The sequence below is a fragment of the Meles meles genome, chromosome 7, assembly GCF_922984935.1.
Source record: "Meles meles chromosome 7, mMelMel3.1 paternal haplotype, whole genome shotgun sequence".
Lineage (NCBI taxonomy): Eukaryota > Metazoa > Chordata > Mammalia > Carnivora > Mustelidae > Meles > Meles meles.
The window spans coordinates 63,821,619-63,829,137 of record NC_060072.1 but is presented as its reverse complement, the minus strand read 5'-3'; positions in this window follow the sequence as shown (position 1 = coordinate 63,829,137).

Below are 7,519 nucleotides of genomic sequence, written 5' to 3'. Positions count from 1 at the left end.
CCATTTGTCATGCTCTGGTCAGCAGAATGCAGCCAGAAAGATACTGAGTAAGTTCAGCACAAAACTAAGGAGCATTGCAATGGCATGTTCTACTTACTTTGCTTGCACTCTTTGTCAGCTGATACCAGAAGAATATGCTTCAGGTCACCTGTGTTTTTAAAGGAAACATGTGGCATGGAAGTGAACCACAACAGAAGCCTCACATCCAGCCTGGCTCAGCTAAGTACACACTATGTGTGCCGCATCGTCAAACAACAGAGTTATAAAGGTGAAAAAAATCTTGTTGCTTTAATGCCTTACAGGCTTTTGAGGTTGTTCTGCATCATGATTGCACAATACCTTATAAATCCAGAAGTTGGTACTAGAAATACGGTTCTTATGTAACAAAAGTGAAATATGAAGCACTGGTGTTAAGACTCAAGTGGCAAAAAGGTCTCTAATATGATCTAGGAGAATGGTGATGACTCATGTTACATGGTGGTAAAACATTTGGTCAAACAGTTTGTCTGCAATAGCCTAGAAAATTAAAAAGTACCTAATGAATTTGTGACATAGATAAGGAGGTTTTGTAAGAGAAACACTGACTGCTGAGCTGGTTGTTGCTAATGGCAACAAAAGACACTGCAAAAGAGAGGTGTGTTCAGAAGGTGACGTGTTTTCCAGCAGAACTGAAAGGGATTATAGAGAGCCTAGAAATCTGCGATTGCAAAATAAAATCATTTCCTACACACTGAAGATTTCTTGGCCATTAAGGCATGTCCTCAGGGGCAAAACCTTATCTGATAACCTTTCTTTAGGGATAACTGCATAACACCCACATATTAAGCTCACCCATCTGTAAACCAAGTTCATATTTTTTGGTCTGCTGTTAGCTGATATTAAGGAACTTTGCTAATAGTGTAGATACAGTCTGTTGGAGAGATGCATGTATAACACTCCTGGATAACACGGAGTCTGGTCTATCTGCTCTTCAGCTCACTCAGGCTCTCTGAACTTGTTTGTGCCTCATGCCAAATGCCTCACTTTTATCTTATGATTGATAGCTTCGCACCCACCTCACTCTCTGACTTGGTGAGTCCAACAGAACTCAGCTCATCATGGGCAGCTCTAGTCACATGGTCATTTGACACCATCATTCCCAGGGCCTGATAGCTGCAGAGAGTATGGCTTTGCTTCGGAACTCGGGGGGGGGGGGGTGTCTCTGTTGTGATTCTCATACCGGGGCTTGCCATAACCTCCACACATTGTCTTTTCCCATTATAGCTCTCTCTGTAGATGTATACCATTTTTCTCCCACACAAATATGAGCAACTTCTGGTTCTTTTTTCTGATACAGAAAATAATATAGTTCACGGATCACTGGTTATATAACACACATGTATAACAAAGAACGGAGATCATGTTAACCTTTCCTAGAACAGATGACATATCTTGCAGAGCAACTACAACTGGGATTCCTGCTACTTTGAGTTTAGGTAGCCTATTATCATCCTCCAGCATTTTCTATTTATTGCAGGGGCCAAAGTGGTGTGTTAAATGAGAGATAGAAAAGGACTCCTGCATTTTTGATCTTTTAGGGTAGCATTAATTTCTGCTGTTCTCCATAGATCACCACGAGATATCTTACCCCATAAGCCAAGGAACAAATGTGGGGCTTCTGCCATTTACCAAGAATATCCAGTCTACTTACAGTTGATCCCCCCTGCAAAAAAAAAAAAAAAAAACAAAAACCCAAAAAAACAAACAAAGAAACAAAAACACGACCCTGAGTATGTCTGTGAACCCATTGCAAGCTAGATCTGGACTAGGACTCCATTTATTTTCTGCCCACATATGGCCCCAGGCTAACAGGAGGTATCAGTGTCAACTCAGACCCTATACACTAGCCCCTGAAATGTTTGAGTATATCCCTTTCCCCAGCATAAGCGTATCCTAGTAAATGGTTATATAGCTCACTGAGGACAGACCGGAAGAAACCATCTAGACGTGAGATGTCATGGTCTTTCCTCCTGGAGACCTGGCCTCCCCTTCAGTCAATAGATTCTAATCTAAAAATGGCTCATATCAGGAAACAGAACAAGATACTGCACATTTTATTAGGAATGGCTGCACTCAGCTTCCTGATAAATACACTCTTGATTTCTTTTGATTGTATAGGTTGAGTAATATTCTTGTTGGTTACTCATCTATCTTGCACCTCAGGTTGTCATGTTCTACTAATGATCTCCTTAACTTTCTGAAGTTCAGATCCCACTGGTTACTACCCCAACCTTAATACTACTTAAAATAATTATATCCACTTTGCTTCTGATATTTAAATGCTACTACCTGGCCTCTATTGTGTGGTGATTTTATCATCCTCTTTGCTCTCCGAGAGCTCTATTCTTTAATAGCAACTTAATGTTATCCCTGGCTTACAGAGGGTAGTCATCCCTGAATTTCTTAAAAAAAAAAAAAAAAAAAAAAAAAAGTCACCAATGAATGTATATAGGTTGGACAAATGGAGTATGCTTTGGAGTCTCTCCTGAGAAACACAGATGACTGGTAGGGTTTGGGGCTTTATGTGACATCTACTTTAGCATGTTTGCTTCTCTGAGCTTTTTGACCCCCTTTCCTACCATTTCCCATGGATGTTCTGGAATTTCTATTTCACTTAATGTGGGCTGTCACTTTTCTAAGTTTCTAAGAGACTTTACAGAAGCATGCTAGCTTAACCCCTACCAAATATTAAACCTTGATAAAACTTTATATGTAAGGGTTGTATCAGGGAAGGAAAGGGGAAAATAGATATTGTTTTAAAATGTTGGTCAGGATAGTTTTTTTTTAAAGATTTCATTCATTTATTTATTTGAGAGAGAGAGAGAGCACCTGAGTGGGAGGGGGTGGGGGAAGGGCAGAGGGAGAGGATCTCAAGCAGACTCTGTGCTGAATGCAGGCCCACACACAGAGCTTGATCTCACAACCCTAAGATCATGACCTCACCTGAAATCAAGAACTGGATGCTTAACTGACCAAGCCACCCAGTTGCCCCCAGGAGAAATTTTTTTTTCCATGTCAGAAGAACCCACAATCTTAACATAAGCTAATTATAAATCATATCAAAATTTTGAGAAACAATGCGTTTGAAAACTTCTTTGATGCATTTGAGAATTTTTTTACTTAACCTGGGCACATTTCACATTCTTGTGTATCAATTATTCAAACCTGGGCATTGCTTTTCTGAGGAATCTTCCATTTCACTTTCTTTCCACTCCTAGATCAACAGCACACATGTCTGGTTGTTCTGTGATGCTGTTACCTCAAAAAACTACTCCTCATCTGACATCTTGCACTAGGAAGTGCATCTGGATATTTTTTCTTTGACAGTGTTTTATTTATTTAACTCTCTAACCTTTTCAGTTAATCAGCTTTTCATCTCTCTCACATTACTTACAACATGACTCTCCCTGTGGTTTCTATCTGCCACTTCCTTCATTCTTCCCTTCCTTCTGCATTCAAATTTGACGTCATGGGGGTGCCTGGATGCCTCTGTCATTTAAGCTTCTGAGTTTGGCTCAAGTCATGATCCCCAGGGTCCTAGGATGGAACCCGATGTTGGGCTCCTTGCTCAGCAGGGAGTCTGCGTCTCCCTCTGTCCCTGCCCCCCCAAACACTCATGTTCTCTCTCTAGCTTTCTCTGTCTGAAATAAATAAATAAAATTTTCTAAAAAAATTGACTTCATGGTCCATAACTCAATTCTATACTTACTGGCCTCTTACATTCCTTTACTGCCTTAACCCATTGCCAAGTTAAAATTGCCAATTCCAAATTCTAGATGAACACATACTTCCATTTATCTCCCTCTTTTTCTTATTGAATATTTCTGGCACAAATTACACAAAAATATTTATGATCTTCTATAAAATCATATCACCTAGTCTAACTCAGTCTAACAATTGGTCCAGTAAATTTTCCTCACTTCCATTCTGCTTTTTATTTTAACCTCCACAATGACCATTTTTAATTTTTTTCATTAAGTTTCTAAGTCTTTATTATACTATTTTATGTTGTTGTTTTTCTTTGTTTTTATATTTTTGGTATTTCTCTTATTTCTACTTTTTTTTTTTCATTTTCCTATTAGCTTTTGTAGAAGTTTAATTTCTGTATTGAGTCCAAGACAAACACATTCTCCCTCCATTCAGCAGACACAGGGAATCTGTTATAATTCTCCCTACCACTATTAAAGAATATTTTGGAAACATAGAAGTTACTTATGAGTTACACAGGTAAAATAATAACTGTACAGAAAGAAAACTGGCAGATATACTTTCACCATGTGATCAAAGCTAACATTTGCACAGCTGAACAAACTGACATCATGTGTCTCAAACCCTGAGGAGGACATATCACTTCAGTAGTATTCCTCTCCAAAATGTGTACCTAAAACTTATCATGAAGAAACATCAGACAAACTTATATTGAGAGATATTTTGCAAAACAACTAACTTGCACTCAAAAAACTTTAAGGCCAAGAAACACTAAGAAGAAAAGGAAAAAAAAAGAAAAAGGAAAAGAAAAAAAGGCTGAGTAACTCTTCCTGATCAAAATAAACTAAGATATGACAATGAAATACAGTGTATGCTGGATTGAATCCTGGATCTAAAATAGAAAAGCTAGGGGTGCCTGGGTGTCTCAGTCATTTAAGCATCTGACTTCAGCTGAGGTCATGATCTCAGGGTCCTGGGATCAAGTCATGTATGGGTTTCCCCACTCAGCAGGGAGTCTGCTTGTCCCTCTCCTTCTCCTTTCTCCCTCCCCCCCTCCCCTCTCTCTTTCCTCTCTCTCTCCTCCTCCACACCACTTGTGCTCTCTCTCTCAAATGAATAAATATAATCTTTAAAAACAAAGAAACAAACAAACCAAAAACTTAGAAAAGCTATAGGACATTATTAAGACAATTAACACAATTTGAATATAATCCATGGATTAGATAAGAATATTTAACCAATGTTAAATTCTCAGGCTTCAATAATTGTGTTCTGAGTATATAAAAGAATATCCTTGTTTTTAGGAAATATGCACAGAAATATTTAGTTACAAAGGACCACAGTATCTCCAAAGCAGAGAGGGAAATATGTATACAGAAAGAGAACGAGAGAGATGGGGGAGGGGAGGAAAAGGGAAGGAATGAGGAAGAAAATGATGCAAAATGTAACTGGTGAATCTGAGTAAAGAGATATAGAAATTTTGAACAAATATTATGTGATATTTTAACTAGAATTTAAATAAAAACTTGATAACAAAAAAATAGCATATATGGAAATCCTGTATATACTTGCAAATTTTCTCTATGTTTGAAGTTATACCAAAATAAACATTGCTAAAACAATACTTAAAGGAGCAGATCCAACAAATGAAACTCTTCATAAAAGCTCTACTTTAACATGATTCATTTCTGGTGGGGAGTGTTTATCATCAGAATAGGTTCAAAGAGAGGTCAGCAGGCCAACTATCAAGATACGTATGGATAAGAATCATGGACTTCAATGATATTTTAGATTTTAGTCAAAGTGATTTGTGTGTTAAAGTGCTTTACTAAGTGTCTTGCGTGCATATATAGATCATATATACATATTTGCCAATGAGAACTTGACTGGACCAGTGTTTGCCAGTCTCTCTGGGCTTATATGAGAGATTCTTACTCTCCTTCACAGTAATGTATAATCTTTTCAATTTTCTTATAAATTAAAAAACAGTTTATCTAAAAGTAGATGATTCTACCTAAGTGTTTGTAGGCAATTATTAACGTAATTTAATTATGACATTTGGTAATAATAGTATAAAAACAAATTTCTTCTCATATACATCATTTTATTTAACACAGGTATGCACTTCCTCATTTTAAATTAGTGTTGTGAGAAAATGATGACCTGCTAAGAAACAAATTCAAAAAATTTGTTTTATTCAGCTATAAGGAATCATATATGAAAATGTAGGTTGGTGTTTAACTATTACACATGTTAAGGTCTTAAAATTTAAAAAGCTGATATTATAATGTTAGAAATTTTTATACTTAGAATGTTTAAAAAAGTTTTTTAAAATCAATAAGCTTAGTTTTAGAATGTTTGAATTTTTTTCAAACTGAGGAAATAAGGAATGGTTGTTATGTTTTATTTGCAGATATTTCTCTGAGTATGAAAAAGACCATCTAGATTTAATTTTTCATCTATTATTACTCTCCAAAAATTGGTTTAAGAACAATAGTACTATAAAATAAGATGCTAGGTAAAAATTTTGATTAGATGAATGAAACTTACTGATCCATCCAATGACGATAATCTTGAGGGAAATCTATAACATTATTATTTTTTAATGCTCCCCATTAGGTTATATTTTAACAGCAGTGCTCTTCAAGCTTCCTGTCTTTATTTAGTGGCCCATTAGAGGTATAAATAAAACCAGCATATGACGACAAATAAAGATAATTTAAAATTGTCTAATGATCCAAGCTGTTATGCTGACAAATTCACCTAAAGGGTGACCTGAAGGAGAGGCTAGTCATGTGCCTCATCATATGATTAACACTAGTCCCCAAACTTCTTGCTTGACATGTATTTAGGGCTCAAGTTGTATAACTTAAACAATTGTTTTATTTACTAATCCCCAGAGTAAAGGCTGGAATGGATACCTTCATGGTCTGTAACCACATCCAGTAGGAAGTTCTGCATAATGATCCCAGGTGTCTTCCAGCTCTTTCAGTGGCTCCAGTCTGGGAATTCATGGATGCTGTCAGCTGTTTAGCCAAACTAAAGCCCAAGTAATCAAAGAGAAGGGAGAAAAAAGGAGACAGGCAAAAGTTCTTAGAAAGCAAAATAGAGAAGCAAGAAGAAAAACAGAAATAGTTAAGAATAGAACGTTAACGTGGACTAGAAATGTGCTGTGTTCATATTACCTTAAAAAAATCAATTCCAATGAAAGACATTCTTTTCCTTGTGGTTTTTTGTTTGTTCGTTTGTTTTTTAGTAAAAAGGGTATAACCATTCTTGTGGAAAACAGCACAGAAATTTCCAAAGGAAAGACAAAACAAAATCAATGATAATCCCATTCAGAGATAACCACTGTCAAGATTCTGGTTTTGATCTTTCAGTATTTTATCTAAAAAATACAACAGTGAACCACCCCTCCCACCCCCACACCCTGCCCTGCAACACACACCCCACACACCACGGTGGTGAGGCAGATTAGGGTAATGGTTAATAGCCTCTAAAGTCAGGGTGCCTGCGTGGTGGCTCAGTTGGTTAAACATCTGCCTTTAGTTCAGGTCATGATTCCAGAGCCCTGGAATTTAGTCCCACACTGGGCTCCCTGCTCAGCAGGGAGTCTGCTTTTCCTTCAACTCCTTCCCCCTGCTCAAGCGCGCCCTCTCTCTCTCTCTCTCTCACACACACACACATACTCTCTCTCTCTCACATGTGAATAAAATCCTTAAAAAAAAAAAAAGTCTCGAAGGCCAGAGTGCATGGGTCTCAATGCTGGCTC